The sequence below is a fragment of the Oryzias latipes genome, chromosome 22 (assembly GCF_002234675.1).
Source record: "Oryzias latipes chromosome 22, ASM223467v1".
Taxonomy (NCBI): domain Eukaryota; kingdom Metazoa; phylum Chordata; class Actinopteri; order Beloniformes; family Adrianichthyidae; genus Oryzias; species Oryzias latipes.
Genome location: NC_019880.2, coordinates 18,711,625 through 18,730,885, shown reverse-complemented (window position 1 = coordinate 18,730,885; position 19,261 = coordinate 18,711,625). Strand labels below are relative to the sequence as shown.

Sequence of the window (19,261 nt, the reverse complement as noted above, 5' to 3'; positions counted from 1 at the left end):
TGGGAGGTTTGTTGTTGGTTGGTGGTTAGAGCTGGGACATGACTGTGAAATGCCAACAGAAGAAATTGGAAAATAAAGGTTAAGTAAAAATCAAGTCCTGAGACTCCGCCTGTGCTTCTACCATGAGGATGGCCTCCGAGACTACGAGCTGAACGTGACAAGTGGTGTCAGAAGCAACAATTAGAAGCACAGTGCAGAAAATGACAAGAGGAAAAAAGACTGATGCAGCGTTTCGGGATCTGAAGAGGGCCATCACAAGTGAGTCTGTTCTATACAGCCCTGACTTCACTCGACCCTTCATCCTGCAAACAGATGCATCTGCTGTTGGACTTGGAGCAGTCTTGGTTCAAGAAGCTGAAGGGGAGAGGCATCCAGTGCTGTTCCTAAGCAGGAAACTCCTCGACCGAGAGACACGATACTCTACAGTGGAGAAGGAGTGTTTGGCCATGAAGTGGGCGATTGACTCTCTGAGGTACTATCTGCTTGGGCGCCACTTCTGCCTAGAGACAGATCATCGTGCCCTGCAATGGCTGAGGAGAATGAAAGACTCCAATACACGTCTCACTGCATGGTACCTGTCTCTTCAAGCCTATGATTTCACAGTTCAATATCGAGCAGGAAAGACCAACTGTGTGGCAGACTGTTTGTCCCGTATTCATGAGAATTGACGTACTGTAAACTTGGGAGAGGGGGTGAGGAAATGTGACAACGAGCAGTTGTCACATTAAAGAAACAGGCAGAGAACGTTAATTGACAGAGTTTTATTAGTTTAATGCAGCTAAAGTTAAGCAGCAGCAATGTTCTTCTAGGTCAGGAGCACCTGTGAAAGCACATAGATTTAAATATTTGTTTTACACCTGCTGCATGTATGTCTATGCCTTGTCTGATGGTGGTTACTCACCTCTGTTTTCTGTGTCAGGAATGGTCCGCCAGCAAAAGAGGTCCCTAAGGGTACAAGGACCTTATATTGGTTCCAGGGAGGGAACCCAAATCATTGCAAAGTTAACAGGGGAGACTTAGATTAGTAATTTTATTATTTGAGTGAATTATTGAAATGTTTTAGGAACAGTCGGTGAATTCTATTTTTGCATGGGGAAATTATCTATTTTTATAGGGGTTGGGGAAACTTTGAATGTACATATTTTAATATTTTGTGTAAATAGATTATCTGTGGGCACCTGGGTGAATGGTAGCTCCCAAAGGTGAAATCTTATAAAGGTGGGAGTTGTAACCATTGGGAGGTTTGTTGTTGGTTGGTGGTTAGAGCTGGGACATGACTGTGAAATGCCAACAGAAGAAATTGGAAAATAAAGGTTGAGTAAAAATCAAGTCCTGAGACTCCGCCTGTGCTTCTACCATGAGGATGGCCTCCGAGACTACGAGCTGAACGTGACAGGTCAGCTGTCTTTCTTAGAGATTATCCGCTTTTAAGTCAATTGACGACCGTTAAAATAACTTCAGTCGCTGGAAAATCCCTTGAGAGAGCAGCCGACAGGCAATACGTGTCCGTTCGTTAACCCGGAAATGGAAGAGGAGACCCATTGTGAAGTATTTGTAAGGCTAATGCAAGCTGCACGCACTTATGACGTATGGGTAATGCTTTTGTGCATACATAATACATACTACAACTAGGCTCACACGCGCTTACTGTACTTATACAAACAAACAAACACATTCCAAGTATATCATTATGTCATGAACACTGTTTGTGCAAAGGTGAGCTGACACCTGTGCTCAGGTAAGTCTTTGTGTTCTACTGTAGTGTATGATGGAATGTAAAAAGAAGGAGAGTGCCCGGCCACCCCCACACCAAGACCCCTGCCAAAAGCAAGACAGCCGTAGTAGCCAGGGCCCCCCAGACTTCTACACGGGAAAACAGAAGTAGGAAATCCACCCACCAGGCCACCCAATGTCAGCCCCCCAAAAGGAAGGACTGCCACAGCAGTCCCCAGTACCATAGGGCATATGGGGATATGGGCATATTAGGGCACAGAGAGCATGAGCCCCAGCCAAGCCAAAGCACAGCCCTCCTCCCGTGCCAGGGGTCCAGCACAAAGCCCCAAAGACCAGAAAGCCCCCCACCCTCCAAGTCCCAGGCGAGGCGAGTTCTGAGCAACCCCCCCCCCCCCCAACTCTAAGCACAAAAATAGGGCCCCCAAAGGAAGACCTGCCCCACTCTTCAGACAACCACCCAGCTGGAAGTCCAGTAGAAAGCGAGGCAGGGGCCACCCCCACTCCCTGCCGCCAAAGAGGAGGGTGCCCAAGAAAAGGGGGGGGTCCCTGATGAGGGCTGGCCAGGCAGTCACATTTAGACCTACCATTAAGTTTTAAATAAGACATTTATCTTTTAACCTTTAGAATAAAATTCAACATCTAATTTGAACATTTGGATTCATATAGAGTGGGGCAAAAAAATAAGATCTACCACTTTAAAAGATGAGAAAGGTCAGTAATTTTTTTTCATAGGTATATGTCAACTATGAGAGACAAAATTAGAGGAAAAAATGTTTTCTCTAAGTCTTCATGAGGTTTTCACAAACTATTACTGGTATTATGATCCATTTCTCCATCAGATCTCCTCTACTGCAGTGATGTTTTTGGGCTGTCACTGGACAACATGGACTTTCTAAGCCCTCCAAAGATTTTCTATGGGGTTGAGATCTGGAGACAGGTTAGGCCACCCTAGGACCTTCAATATGCTTCTTACCTTCATAGGCCATACCTTCGTTACTGTGTGTTTGGGATCGTTCTTATGCTGAAAGACATTGTATCTTCAATGTCCTTACTGATGGAAGGAGGTTTCCTCAGGGCGCAAATAACAGCAGTGCGGGAACTTAAAAAGTTCCTGGGATTCTCAAACTTTTACCAATGGTTCTTCCGGGGCTTCAGTACCATCGCCGTAACGCTGACGTTGCTGCTCAAGGACATGTACACTTGTTCTGGCCCCAATTCAGTGGAACATCAGCAGGCCAACGCCGTTTGTCACATGGTGTTTCACCTGCCAGAGGACCAAGGTCTACTTTAGCCACTTTAGACTTTGTGACAGGCCTGCCCCATTCTCAGGGGAATACTGCCATCCTGACAATGGCAGACTGATTCTCTAAGTCCTGCCTGCTGATACCTCTGCCATAGCACCCATTGGCGGGGTATGACCAGAACTCTCTAAAGTAAGCTTCCACCAGTCTTTCATCACTTCAGTGCGTCCTGGACTTTCAGCCCCCATCCTTCCCCTGGTTGGAGTATGCTGTGGGCGGCCCCTGTCTTGACTGGTTGCTCGCTTCCAGAGCCGGTCGCAGAGTGGGAGGTCTATTAGGAAGCGGTCCCCTGTCTGTCCTCCTCCCATCAGTTCCATCAGTGGGAAATGTCACCAGAGTACTGACCGCTTCCTGATTACCACACTACGTTTCCCATCAGCCCTTGTCCTCAATACCCCTGTTCACCAGCTGCTTCCATTCAGTCATTCATCACTCAACTTTATCTCATCTGCAATCACTCAACCTCTATATATTGTGAGGTCGTGTATCTATTCACCTAATACTCATGCCCTGTGTTTATTCAGCTGTGCCTCTGATCTAGGCTGGATCTCGGACCCGGTTTGCCACCTCCACCTTTACCTGCCCCTTTTCCTCGTCCAAGCTCGAAGGCGATGGCTGCCACCCTTATCAGCAAAGCTCTCAGTGCTTTCCTGATTCCTTCCCAAGTCTGAAGCCGACGGCTGCCACCCTCATCTGCCCAAGCTCTCAGCGCTTTTCCTGTTTTTTCCTCACTATCAATAAACTCTGCATATGGATCCATGCCAGTGGCGCCACCAGTGCCTGGCCGACACCTGGCCACCCGAGTGGCCACCCCACTAGCCACCGTAAACTGTGGTAGCATCATCCCAAAAGCACGCGGGCCAGCAAGCGGGCAAGTCGCTCTGATCACCTGAACCGGCCCACACCCCCTCCCCTCCCTGTTGCCTTTGCATGCGCAGACATCTAAAGACGAGCCGCTGGACGCAGAACAACAGTCAGCATCATTGGTCAGAGAAACAAGGCAGCACTTAGCTAAAGGTGCTCCACCTGTTCCTGGACCAACAGGTGAATTTAGAATCCTGCTGCCCTAATAATAAAACGGTTTCATGTTTATTAGTCTGAATAGAAATGTCTACATATAATTAATAATTACCATGGAAGGGTATAATTATTATTATTATTTCAGAACAACTGATTTCACTTTTGTTCATCATAGAAATCTCCCAGTCAAGAGCCGAACACCCCAAGCAGACTCACCTAAGCATTAAATATAAAAAAAATAAATAAAAATATATCAAAAGTAGTATCTACTAATGAAATCTACTATTATCTATAGTAGTATCTACTATAAGTTAATGCTCTACAAAATATCAGGCATTTAACTTTCTGTTTGTATTCTAAAGGTTGTTTTACTACGTTTAGTAGAATAAATTTTAAAAATATAGCTCATGCTTTTTTGAGTGCCACCCCAAGATTTAATGTGGCCCCAACCGGCCACCCCCATGAAAAATTTCTGGAGGCGCCACTGATCCATGCTTGTTCGTTACACCAACATAGTATGACATTTGTCACTGTAGGCAGCAGTAACCGCACAGCTCTGTTTTCCTTTTGATGCACCCTTTTCTTCCTGCATACTAAAACTCTGTCAAGACAGGGACATGCTTGCATCATCAGTGAGAGAGCAATGGATATTTGAATTTCACATCTTTTGGGTATACTGTATGTCTTCCAACACTATTTATACCACATCTTTTTGTAGTGGTGGTTCCAAATCTGTGAATCCTAGCTGTGACGCACCCATGACAGCTGTCAGTCACGGCTCTGGCCCTCAGTCTCACACAGATAACCCTCCCTTTGATATGCAAATGCTGTGGAGCGCTTACCAGTACCTTCCAGGCTTCTGGTGGACATAATGAAATAATATAAAATTGACTGCAAAAATACAACCACTGACAATATTTTGAGATCATTTCTACATCCAAACATGCGATGAATAAAAACAGCAAAAAGAAGTTAGCGTTTTTAAAACCTTCTTGATCTTTGGCTTACTGTATTTTCCACACATTAAAAAACAACAGTGCACCTTATATATGGATTAATTCTGGTTGTGGTTACTGATGTTAAAGTAATTTTGAGTGGCACATAGATGATGTTTACCTCTCAGTGTAAAGTTTCTGGGTTATTGTGAATACGCTAGCACAACTTACATATAGCGGTGTCGAACTGTTTTTTTTACGTGTTACTAACAAGGTAGTGGACCCCTAATAATAAGCATCTGCTTCGGGGGTGTCCATTTTTTCCACGTTCTGTATTGTGAGGTGAGCTGTTATTTGTGACACATTGTGGGAAAATAAACTAAACTAAAAGGTTGGGAGTTACAGTAAGAGTCACAGTAAAGTTGTCTTAGCAGTATCAGTCTGTTTTTATATGTTGTAAACATGGTTAAGCTACACTCACACCACCCTTGGCAACATGTGTTCAAGCAACTACCTTCAATGAAAAGTCCATGTAAATTCTGCATTCATAACGTAGCTATGCACATTTTTAGGACTGTTTTCGGACACTATGTACAAACGCGTGTCCATTGAAGGCGCTGAAGGTTAAACCAGGTCAAACCTTGACCAAGCAGGGACTCTGTTTTGATAGAGATGTTTGGAAGACGTCAAATTCCCAGAAGTGCCAACTGTTTCAAAACTGATCATGGAGGAGAAATTAAAAACTCCAGGTTGTGTCCATCTGGAATTATATGACGCTAAGTCTTTCGTATTTCGGAAGAGAGCTGTTCAAGAGAAAGTCTGGAGCAAGATCCACAAGATTTGCACTGCTTTGACATTTCACACCAAGCCTCGTCCAACATGCGCTAGTAAACAGTAGCAAAAGACACATGAGAAGATGTCTCTCCCTGCTTGTCCGGTGTGAACACCAACCCACATTCACAAATGCATCTCCTGCCTGTTGTGAACTAGCTTCGCAGGTATTGTGAATACTTTACCACAGCCAACGTTTCTAACATGGCTACAAACCAGTTCTGGGGTTATAGTAAACCCAGTTAATAAAGTCTGACTGGATGATGGACTTATCTCTGACACACAGACTTTGCTTAATAGACCTTATATCTGACATTAGTTTGTAGACAGACCATTCATTGGCGACCCACCTAATCCAGCGTGCCCTATAGTGCAGAAAATACAAGCCTCTTTTAACAGCCGTAGGTTTAATTTTGAGTTCAATTAGTCTATATAATGCATTTTTAATGCTTCATTGTTTCATTGGGAATACTCTGTCGTTCTACCAAGGGATTGCATTTTAATGAGGCTACTTCTCATTTTTTCAAACATAAAGAGAAAACTGTAAACTGTGGACTTGTCATCCCATCTCTGTAATAGACCAGTGGAATGTCAGGTCTCTGTCTCGCCCATGGGAGCAACCTATACCGCATATGCTCCAGTAACCTTTAAGCCTTAACAAGGTCAAACTGGTGCAGAGAATGATTGAAAGGCAGACAAATATACAGTTAAATGTCCCATAATCCTCAGCAAGAAATGAAAGAGTAAATCTCAAACTTTTTTTTCATACTCTTACTGGCCTAAATTTCATTAATCTAGATGATCTTTTGTTGCCTTTAATGTCTTGAATGATTAAAAGACACACATATAAGAGGTTTTAGCATCTAAACACTATTTTAGCCATTTGGTGTTATCACACCACACATCTGGCTGTTTCAGAGTTTTTCCAGACTCTTCCACAGACTATTATTTTAGAAAAGCATCTAGCGACAAATCTAGTGACTTTTCCTTCTGTCATTACACACTTTTTGTGACAGGAAAGAAAGTACATTGCACTTATCGCACCTGCTGCTCCTCACAGAGCAGGGGAGGTGTCAGACTCTGTAGACAGAAGCCCGGCCGCTGCCACAGTCCATGGCACTCAAGCAGGAAGCAGCACCGGCAACCTTTCCACTGATTTCAGCGCCAGCATTCCCTACCACCTCCGGTTTCAGAACAGGAACAACAGCCGATGTTCACTTCTTCATGGTCGCTCTGTAAATAAACTACGCCTGCATGGTGGAAGCTTAGACTGACTGCTTCCACCCTGACGGAAAAAAAGTCACTTTTGCCTGTCTTAAATTATTCAGCAAAATGTATAACCTGAACAAAAACCAGTTTTCACAAAACTGAAACCTAAAAATAAAATCTCAACCCCAATCAACTAGGGGTTATACATAATTACTAAAAATAATAATCAATGCATCATAAAAAGTAAAAGAAATTTAGGGGGCTAGGTTAGTTATTTACAGCGCCTTCAGAAATTATTCCAAACACTTTACTTCTTCCACTTTTTTTTATTTCAAAATTGATACAATTCCTTCGACATTCTACACACAATAACCCATAAAAAGTTGTTTCAGATTTCATGTAATGACCTAAGAAATTCCATGTACAAAAGGATTCCCAGCCTTGGTGACTGTTCAATGACAACAAAGCTTTATCTTATCTTATCTTATCTTTGCCATGAAGCTCTTAATTGTGCTGAGGAACATTCCGTTAACACAGATTATCCTTGAGATGTTTCAGCGGCTTTATTGGAGTCCACCTGTAGTAAATTAAGCTGAATAGAGATGATTTGGAAAACTCGTCTGTATAGGATCCAAGGGATGACAGTGTGTGTCAAAGCACAAACCAAGCATAAAGACAAAGGAATTGTCGCTAGACCTCTGAGACGAGGTTGCCTCAAGGCATAAGGCTGGTGAAGGTTATAGAAAAGATTCTGCTTGCTGACGGTTCCAGTGAGCACAGTGGCCATTATCGATGTTTGGATCCACCGGGGTTATTCCTAGCTGGTCGGCCATCTAAGCTGAGTCATTGGAGGAGAAGGGCATTCGTGACCAATGGCCTCATGGTCACTCTGTAAGAGCTCCAGGGTTCCTGTGTGGTGAGAGGAGAACCTTCCAGAAGGACAACCATCTCTGCAGCAATCTACCAATCAGGACTGTTTTGTACATTGACCAAATGGAAGCCATTCCTTCATAAAAGGCAAATGGTAGCCCACCTGAATGACTGTCAAACCATTAGAACTAAAATAATCCTGGGGTTTGATGTGACAAAAATTGAACTCTTTGGAATGGATGCCAAGCATTACGTTTGGAGAAAACCAGGCACTGCTCATAACCAGACCTGTACCATCCTTACAGTAAAGTATGGTAGTGGCAGCATCATGCTGTGGGGATATTTTTTAGCAGCAGAAACTGGAAGAGCTATCAGGGTTAAAGTAAAGATGAATGCAGCACTGCACAGATAAATCCTGGATGAACATCTGCTCCAGGACACTCTTGATATCAGGGTGATGGTTCATCTTTAAGCAGGACAATGACCCTAAGCTAGAGGTAAGATCTTAAGCCCGAGTCAGAACCCGACCCGGCCCGAAATTCGGGTTGGGTCGGGGACTAAAATTACAATCATTACGTTCGGGGCGGGCCGGGCTTCTCGCTGACTTTTTTCAATAAATATATGTTTATAAAAATGTATACTAAAATGATGTGTGGATACTAAACTAAGGAATACTTGTTTTGAATAAATAATTTGGTTAAAACGGAGAAGGCGCTGTAAGGTCATTGCTATATAACTACTACTAAACAGGAAGCGCAGAGTATTTCTTTGCGTAATTAAGCGAGTGTGCATCAAGATCTCTCTTTCACTCTCTTTGTCTGGCTTCTTATTCTGTGTTCCAGCGTTATTTCGTTGTGCAAAGATTATTTTAACCTTAAGAAATCTGGCGGTTTTTTCTGCCAAAAATACTATGGGATAAATTGAAATTTCGGGTTTGCTTCTGGCTCGGGCCTGCAAATCAAGTAAATTGGACGAGTTTGGGCTGGGTTGGACTTTAATGCCCGCGGGCCTGGGTTGGGCTGGATTTTTTAGGCCCGATCTTACCTCTACCCTAAGCACACAGCCAAGATATAAAAAGGGTGATTTTACAACAACTCAGAAAATGTCCTAAACAAAAGTCCGGACCTGAATCCAGCAGAACTTCTCTGGGGGAAACTTAAAATGGGTGTGCATCGTTGCTTCCGGATGTTCCAAGTTTGTGGCATCATACTCAAAACAACTTCATTGCAGCCAGATTTGCATCTACAAAGCATTGAGCCAAATGGTAAATACCTATGTAAATGTTATTTCTCAGTTTTTTTTTTTAATTTTTAATAGATTTGCAACACTTTTAAAATTTGGTTCACATTGTATCTATGGGATGTTTTGTGTGTAGGATGTTGACATAAATGAATACTATTCATTTTGGAAAAAGGCTGTAGGAAAAATGTGGAAGAAGTGAAGTGTTACAAATACTTTTTGGACAAACTCTATCTGCTCTAAAGTTAGCAACAGTGAATCTACTTGTTCTTCAAAATGAAACGCCATGCAGGTCTACCAATGTTCTCTTCAGTCAACTTTGATTTTACAAGTTCTGCAGAATAAACACTATTTGGAGACACAACATCAGTTAAACATGTTCTGTAAAACCTGAAGGTGCACTGCGGAGGGAGCAGAAAGCCCCATAGACAGCATCTAGTCTGTTGGAAGCTTTAGTTATAATTTTTTTGTTTTGTTCAGTTTAACCCTTATGTGGTGTTCGGGTCTGTGGGACCCGTTTTCATTTTTTATCAAAAGAAAAATGATACAATTAATTAATTTTTCAAACTCAGACTCACTGGCCTTGGCTCATTTTCTGTGAAGAACAGATATCAGAATACATTTTTAATGACCACACACCGTATACCCCCCCAACACATTTCTATTACATATAAGATGTTCGGGTCCACTGGACCCGGGGCTAATAGAAGTGTGGAAATTGATGTTTTATGTACCTACACTCTGTCCTCCACCTGTCTGGGCCTGCTGTGTGTGTGTGGGTGTGTGTAGGTGTGTGTGTGACCAGTGAGAAAGAGAGAGAGAGTGGCAGAGAGAGAAAGTTTCACTTTAAATGTGAGTTCTGTTTCTGCACCTGCGGTTCCCGCACAAGGTTGCAACATTGTTAGAATAATTCAACCATCAACTCTGTTTGCTCTCGTTCTCCCGCACATTTGACCATTTGACTTTCTTGCGGGAATCTATCTCGCTCTTTATCTGCTACAAATTGGAGGCGGGACACTATAAATATAGCTTTGCCAGTGTGGTTTCTTATCACAACTGATCAAAATGGCCAAAAGACTTTCTGCGCAGAGGGCCCTGGAATTGATTTTAGAAGAGAGACGTTTTTGATGATGATGTAGAGGGAGACGATTCAGAAGAGGAGGTTTCAGAATTAGAGGATCACATCTCTGAAAATTCAGAGTCTGACAGTGACTCTGAAGAAGATGATTAGATTGGGGCGGCCGTGGAGCAGCGGTCGGGTGGTTGGCCCATGATCGTAAGATTGCAGGTTCAATTCCCGCCTTGCACGCCCATGAGTCGAAGTGTCCTTGGGCAAGACACTGAACCCCACCTTGCCTCTGGTGGTAGGCGGGCGCCTGTGTTTGGCAGCGGAGCCGCCACCAGTGTCTGAATGTGTGAGTGAATGTGTGTGTGACTGGGTGAATGGGTCCGTGACTGTAAAGCACTTTGTCCTTGTTGGAAGAAAGGCGCTATATAAGTATACGCAATTTACCATTTACCATTTAGATTGATCATCAGCCAGTTCCAAAACGAAGCCATCAGCACCCAGCCACAGGACCAGGCCGTCAGCAGCCAGGACCATGTGTTGTACAGGCTAGTGGCTAGAAGGTCATGTGTTCAATGGGGCTGATGTGTTGTCTTGACTAATAGGTTTACTCTGTGTTCAGCTTGTGTTGTGCAGCTGAATGGGTTCAGTTTCTGTGTTCAAATAAATAAAAGTCAGTAGTTTTGAAAACCCTTGCTTCACTTGAAAATTTGTTTCCACTCATATCTTGATTTTAATTGATTTTCTTTATCACGTTTTAAATAATGAGTTATGAATGTGATCTAAAAAAGGTAAAGTGCAAATATTAACCAAATATACTGATTGTAATTTGATGAGGTAAACATCTGTCGAGTATTTTAACATCAAAGTGTTTGATTGTGAGGCATTAAAAACCACAACATGCAACGGGTCCACCAGACCCACGAACACTGGCTGAGTAACAACAATATGAACACCACACAAGGGTTAATAAAATGGGTACATGGTTCTGTCAAATATTTTATTTTCACCTAATTTGTTAAGAACTGAAACGGGATGTTTTTTAGAATTGTGTTGTTTTCAAACAATTTCTTTTTAAAATAATTACAAATGAACTTGGTTCCACATCTCTGAACATGTCTATACATAGAGATTAAAGTATTTTGGTATTTCACAGGCAAATGAGAACCAATAAAGAGGCTACAAGAAAATTAAAGGGAAGACCTTTTCCCACACAATATATAAATGCTATCTTAATTTTATGACATTTTTCCACTTTTAACATGTTTTCTTTGCTTTCAATAATTAATCTCTTGAATTAATCATCTTAAAGAATTTTTTTAAGCATTGTTCTTCTCACCCAGTTTTGACTTATTTGCTGTTTATCTCGTCCACTGCAGTTGCATCCCTAATTCCTGTGTCTGTCAGTGTAAATGCCAGCAGCTTTATTCAGACTGAGGGCCAGACTTTTACACTGACCTTTAGACTCCCATCAGCCCCTCTGTCTAACTACACACTCACTCTGTCTCTCACCATTAAATACAACGTCTGACGGTGTGTCAGCCAGAAAGCTTTTGTTTAACTGAACTGGTTTCACCTCCAGTTAAAGTGCGCCAGTAAATATCACATTTTGGCTTGCCAAGAGTCTGTTCTTCTCTCCTTCTGTGTCAATGATTATAGTGTATTCTCTTTACTTGTAAAGAAACAGGTTTATATTTATTATAAAACAATAGCTTTACTGTTTCTGACAACTGAAGTAAAATTAAACAATAAAAAGGGAATTTTGTTTTCAGTCCATGTACTGACAAGAACACACACTACATCATTTGTTCTCTTTAACAAATATAAGTTTCAAAGACCCACTCCAATGAAAATGGTCTTTTTGTTGCATATACACACAATAGTAGACAAATGCATATAAAATAAAATACCCAGTTTTTTAAAGCCCCCCCTGAATAAAGGGAATTATTACATGAATTAGTAAACTAGTAATCACATATTTTTTGGAAGAATGGGCAGTTATTTGCTATTTATTTTCTTACACTTGCAACTTTTTTTCTAAAAGTTTACTTGGTCCCTCTCCGATGTAGTTACGAAAAAGGGAAGTTCCTATCAGTGACTGAACATCTGTTTGGTTACTGAGTAGTTTTCACCTTGTGGAGCTAATCTGTCACTTCAACAGATGGGGAGAAATGTACTGAGAAGCTCAAATGTTACCACAAACAGGACAAGCAACGGGGGGATAGTGGCTCTGCTTTGGATTTTAAGCATGAAACTTAGTGGTGGAAAACACTGGGGCACTGATGCATAAATGATGTGTGTGTTGCTTACTGAGAAGAAAAACTGTGATGTTAAAAATAGTTTTAAAGGTAGTTGCACTCATTCTAAAAGCATTTTCAGACCATCTGAAGTCTGACATGATAATTTGTCACAATGCACAGCTGAAAGCCCAATAATGTTTAATATTATCCACACATACAAATAGAGATAGAGCCTACTGTCTGTACCATAAAACAAATGGCTCCAATTGTGTCTGTTCTCAGAAAGCTCATGGATTAAAAATGGCATTTCCTTGGGGGTGGGACTTTGTGGCTATGAGTAACGCCTGATTTCCATTGGTCCGTCTGCAATGCATTATTTTACATTTTCTCCACTGCACCTCCAGTCTGTCCCCCATCCCCCTAGCTTCTGAAGGAGTGGTCTGTCTCACCACCTCCGTTGACTACTTCATCCCACTCTCTTTGCTCGTGGCTATCAATCAGGCCTCATGCCCTCTCCTTCCTCACTGTCCTTGTAAAATCCATGTTTTATGTGATAAACCATGTTGTGTTTTTGTTCTTGCAAAATTAAACATTCCTCATCCACGAATAAAAAATGGACACCCGTTGTTAATGTGCGTAATCGCATGGGCATGTCACCTTCAATATTAAATAAAATGTTTACTTGAAAAGTCCCTTTAAAGGTATATTGCAAGTTTCTAAAAACCAGACATGGTTCCTGTTTTTCTGGCTTCAATGCGTCAATGGACTGGAAATCAACCCTTTCGTAAAGCTTGCATTGCGAAGTGACGGACATCAGATGGAGACGTGACGGAGGCGATTTAAACATTCAGATTGGGAGATGCACCGCAGACAGAGTAGAGGAAATCAGGTTCTAGTCTCTTCTCTCCATTGCAATAATGTCAGCAATTACAGAGCACATTAAACCCTCATTTAAATGCTGCTGTTTGTGTGTCTTGGTAAATCACCTGTAACTTTTAACCATCCTGTTCATGTAATCTATGAGCATGCACAGGCAACTTTCTGGTTTCTTTTCAGGTGCTACGTAAATTGGACCCAGAGTGTAATGGTTATCTCAGGGGGAAACCAGTGTCAATCAATTGTTGGCAGTTTTTAATAGAAATTATTGTATTGACTTAATGAAAGTAACCTACAAACAATTGCTGATGTAGAAGCAACATAATGATTACATCCATGCTAAATAGAACTGTACAAGTTCTAGCTTAAAAAGGTTGCAGGTTAAACATCAGTTGCGTAACACAATAGGTAAAACGTTTCCATCACGATTACTTCTTTCCAGTTATAAATAAAGGAGTGACTGTATTCTTAGTGACTAATTTAAAAAAATGTTTTATGCCCCATTAGTAAACTGCGTATGTGACCAGAAAACTCATTGTTTAATCCCATTGTGCGATCACTGTTTGACAAGTGTTTTCGACAACCTCTCCTCCCTATCAGCCCCCAACCTCCCCACACACACACGCCTCCCTGTGTACTACCTACACTTTGTATGGTTTCATACCAGGCATACACACTTTCCTATTGTCTGGGGTGGTTCTCTTCTGCTTTAACTGAAACACCAATTCCAGGATGCCTTTTTGTTCCCCATCTACTTTCACTTCTTGTGTGAAAGCAAGCAACCGCTATTGTACGTTTGCTCCCTGGTGGTCCAATTCTTCCCACCTTAATTACCTTATTACAGCCCATTCAACATTTCCTTCTCATCCCTCCTCTCAACTTTCTCATTGGTTCACTCCATTTACCTCGCTTATGTTTCCCTCGAGCTCCCCAAGTCTTCTCTTTCCCTAAAATGTTTAAAAAGACAGAAAGACATAGAAAAGATCCATAACTTTACCTAACACTATACAGTAGTACATGCCAACCTTTGAGGGGGATAACCGAATCTAGACCTTTATAATTCTTTTGCAGCTCTTGTACTTTAAGATTTTGGTTCCATCATGTCAGAATGTGTCTCATAAAATGTCCTCTAACACCACCAGAATCTCCCTGTAATTGGATTTCATTGTCAAATCATGGCAGAATTGTGGAAGTGCAGATTTGTGCACAGCAGGTGCCTGCGCGATTGTTAAGGCTTTCCTAACAGGAAAAAAAAGACCCAACTACACAGAGCTTGTCACTGTGACTGTAATTGGGCATACTTTAGACAGGCCATACATGCAGATCTGCAGAATATGTGAAATAAAGTTAACACTTTTGATGTATTTTGCAATTTATTAAAGTCCAATTTGTAGTAGCATGTCACCTTGGCAAAATCACAAAAAGGTGGATACCTTATACAGTCAAAACCATAAAAATGTTAAATAGTTTATGTTAAATTTATTTCAAATACTTGATAGTTTTATGTCTGTACTTCTTGGTTTTACTCTAAAACTAATTAATACATACTAATGTACACTCACCAGCCCTTTTATGAGGCACACCTGTCCAACTGCTCTTTAATGCAAATTTCTAATCAGCCAATCACATGGCAGCAACTCAATGCATTTAGGCGATCTGCAGTAGTTTAAACCGGACATCAGGATGAGGAAAAAAGGTGATTGAAGTGACTTTGAACGTGGTATGGTTATTGGTGCCAGAGGACTGGTCTGAGTATTTCAGAAACTGCTGATCTACTGGGATAATCATGCACAACCATCTTTAGGGTTTACAGAGAATGGTCCAAAAGACAATTCGAGATGATAGAAAGGCAACTGGAAGTCAAATAATCACTGGTTACAAACAAGGTCTGTAGAAGAAGCATCTCTGAATGCTCAACACATCCAACCTTGAGACAGATGGGCTCCAGCAGCAGAAGAACACACCGGGTGCCACTCCTGTCAGCTAAGAACAGGACACTGAGGCTACAATTCACACAGACTCACCAAAACTGGACAAAAGAAGATTGGAAAATCATTGCCTGGTCTGATGAGTCTCCATTTCTGCTGTGACATTCAAATGGTAGGGCTCGAATTTGGCGTCAACAACATGAAAGCATGGATCCATCCTGCCTTGTATCAACTGTTCAGGCTGGTGGTGGTGGTGCAATGGTGTAGGGGATATTTTCTCAGCACACTTTGGTTCCCTTAGGATTATTTAGGCATGGTTCCAGCACCACAGTAATGTGTCTGACCATGTCCAAATCCATTTATGACCACTATGTACCCATCTTTTGGTGGCTACTTCCAGCAGGAAAACGCACCATGACATAAAGCTGGTTTCTTGAACATGACCATAATTTCACTCACCTTAAATGGTCTCCACAGTCACCAGATCTTTCCCCAATAAAGAACCTTTGGGAGGTCGTGGAACGGGAGATTGGCATCGATGTGGAGCTGACAAATCTGCAGCAACTGCGTGATGCTATCAAACTCTGAAGAATGTTTCCAGTAACTTGTTGAATCTATGATACGAAGGATTAAGGCAGCACTGAAAGCAAAAGGGGATCCAACCCGGTACTAGCAAGGTGTACCAAATAAAGTGGCTGGTTAGTGTACGTCTTTAATTACAAAGCATGTGAGTTGTCATATCAGGCTTAAGAAGAAAATTCCAGTTTATAAAATGCTTAAATAATATTTCAGATAGTGTTAGACAGGGAAAGTGACACGAAAACCAAGGAATTATAATTTTGTTTCCATCCCATTTGTCTCAATATTTTCCAACATGATGACACATGAAAGTTGCCCCCCCCCCCTCATCTCACTCTACTATGGCGGTATTTCAAAGGATGTGGTGTTTAGCCTTTCCCAGTTGTCTCAGGAGCAGCTCATGCTTTATCTGTTTCTGACAGAAGCAGCATTAAGCCACACAGAGCAGATAAGCTGGCACAGAAGTCAGACATGAGAAGAGTGCAGTCTCTGGTCAATTTCCAAAATAAAACAGCATGTCCAGATTCCCTGCTGCACTCTTACAGAATTAAACTACTCTGGGTATTCTATAAATGAAACAAAGCAAACCAATAGGTCACCTTTTTGTAACAAATAAAACCAGAAAGGAAACATCGGAGGGTATCTGTAGTACTATGAAGTGTTCTTCAGATGGCTACTTTCATACAGGTTTAAGTATTTGTAATATTTTGTAACTGTGCTTGATATGCCACAGTGTTAATATTTAGTTTTGCATCAAAACAGTCAGACGGTTTAATGACAGTGTGGTAAATGACAATTTGAAAGCCTTGTAGAGTTCAAAAATTGCTGTTTCTGGAAGTCACAATACTACTGTTTATCATCTGCCGATGCTTTTTGACAGTTATGACCAGTACAGAGTTTAGGGGCCATTATCTTCGCAGAATTTGATATGCAACTCATTTGTTTCAACTTCACTACCAATTACTAAAGCTATTTTACACACACACGCACATTATATGTTTAAATATAAAATATGCACACACAAATCCAATAAATTGAGATGTGTGTTTACATTAATTGTATTTGCTAAGTTTTTAAAATAATGTATCCATTCATTTTCTGAACTGTCTAAATCCCTTTTGGGGTCACAAGGTTGTTGGTGCCTATCCAAGCTACTGTTGGGCCAATTATTTGTGAAAATTGGTACAAAAAAACTGATTTTCAAGTTTATAGATGAGGGACTAGTGGTAAAATTATGCTTTACTATATATATAGGTCTTTTTAGGACCTTAAGTAAGGGTTAATAGCCTTCGAAGTGTGCGTTTATCACTTTTTAACGCACTTCCCGGAAGCAACCGTCCTCTGCTTCGCGTTGGACGGTTCAGGCTTCCACGGCGTGCGTTAAAAAGTAATAAACGCACACTTCGAAGGCTATTATCCCGCTTATACCATGGTCAGTTACAAAAGCAATACATATTAACCAGGTTTTAGTCCTTAAGTCTTGTTTTTTTTTCGATTTAGATCGCTTTTCTCACAAAAAGAGTAAACATGACAAAGCTACACCCGGGACAAGTCATCACTCCGTCACAAGGCCACACACACACTGACTTAACACCTAAGGTTTCTTTAAAGGGGTCAAACCAGGTTCTAACATGGTGTAAAGTGGCCAGTGAGTGGAGTTCTTTAAAACGTTCAGTCCAAGCTGTGGAACACTGACCCAGCTAGCTCTTTACTATTGTTAGAATTCTTGACAATTTAGTGTGGGTCCAAGTGTGCTTTGTGATTCAAAAGTGCTTTAGACGGGGAGGTATTTTACCTATGGTGCTTTTTTTATTGGATACACTCGTGGTGGGTTAGTAGTAGTAGTAGTAGTAGTAGTCTTTTTTATTAAGAACAAGAGCCAGGTTTGTATAGCATTCAGTAAGTCGAACTTATAGCCGGCAAGTGTTGGACTGTTCTAGATTTGTCTAGTATCAATGATTTTATTTAATAAAAGTTCTTTGTGCAGCCAAGTTGCATGCAAGTTCTACTGTAAGGGCTTTTGGAATGATGACTTTGCTTTTTTGTGTTGTACTTTAGGCTTTCCTATGCAATGATTTTCAGTTTTCAGCAGGCTCAATGCACTGATTGACTGTTGATTGTGGAAAATAAATTAACACACCCAAGTCTGAGCCATTGTTTAAACCAGAAACTGGTAAAAAAAAAAAAAAAAAAAAACTTTTGGAACCATTCACTGCTTTAAATCGACAAATTTAATTTAACTATTCGTGCGTTCTTTTCCCTAGCAACAAAATAATTGTGAAATAGATTACCTAAAGGGTTGCATTAATGTGAACCTTGAAACAGAGAGAGTAGAGTAGCAAAGCTCTCAATTTATCTGGGATTTTCTAAACTTCTAAACTCCGTTTTTGTCATAAAATCGTAGATGGAAGTAGCACAAATGAGCTTCCTTTGAAAGGTAAATGGGTTTACCACTTGGCAGACCACTAACTTCCAGGAGATTTTATATCTTTCAGCTGCACTTAATACACCTTGATATTTCCCTGAGGGAGCTGGAGGCGGAGAGATCTGGGCATTGTTGCTAAAATTGCAGCCTACGCCATCTGAACCTAGAAGAGCAGCAGATAATGGAGATGGTTGGATGTATAATGTTATATAGATGAGTTCTCAGACAAGTCCAGGATATGACACTAAAAAGAAACCATAAAAATAATGAAAGGAAGCTGCTTTAGAAGAAACGGTCATACTTACCTGTTAGCGGTGACTCCATGATCACAAAGGTGGTTTGCCCAAGGTGAAGCTCACCTTTGTTCACCTTTATGAATTTCCCATATGTGAAAATATAAACTGCACAATTTTTGATTGGGAAGAACTACATTCGTGTTCCCCGTTAAATTTTGTTGAGAAAGGTTGTGGCGTTTTATAGGATTGCAGCATCTCCAGTAGATCTCCACCCACATCTTTCTTTTCTCTTTTTTTATTAGAGGAAAGCAAACTTCAGGAGCAGAAAAAACAAGGTGGCACTAAAAGAAGTACCAAATAGCGATAAGATTTGACCGTCTTTCAAGAGAGCCGGATCTTTGGGATCTGTTTGTTTTAAAGAGCCGTTCAAAAGACTGGCTCATTTGGCTCCTTTTGATATTTATTTATTCATTTTTAAGCCGGCTTGGAGTTAAAACTTTTTTTATCATAGATATAATCACAGCGAAGAATGATGAATCAGTGTAGTGTCAAACTCAGATTTTCCATCAATAATTTAATTAGAATTATCCTAAAATATTTAATATATACAGTATTTTTCCCCATATTTGGGGGGTCAGGGTCCGAAGATACCTGCAAATACGCAGAATCAGCGAATACAGAGAACCAACCCCCCACCCCCCGTGGCCGAAGAATGTGCGTCACTGATTCTCATTAATCAAAAAACCCTTCTGAAATGTTTCTGATGCTTTGT

The 19,261-nt window shown here is 41.1% G+C and overlaps 1 pseudogene; it reads left to right on the top strand.

The window, feature by feature from the left end:
- The first annotated feature begins 18,550 nt into the window (after window positions 1–18,550).
- LOC111946886 lies at window positions 18,551–18,700 on the top strand (annotated as a pseudogene).
- Window positions 18,701–19,261: the final 561 nt, after the last annotated feature.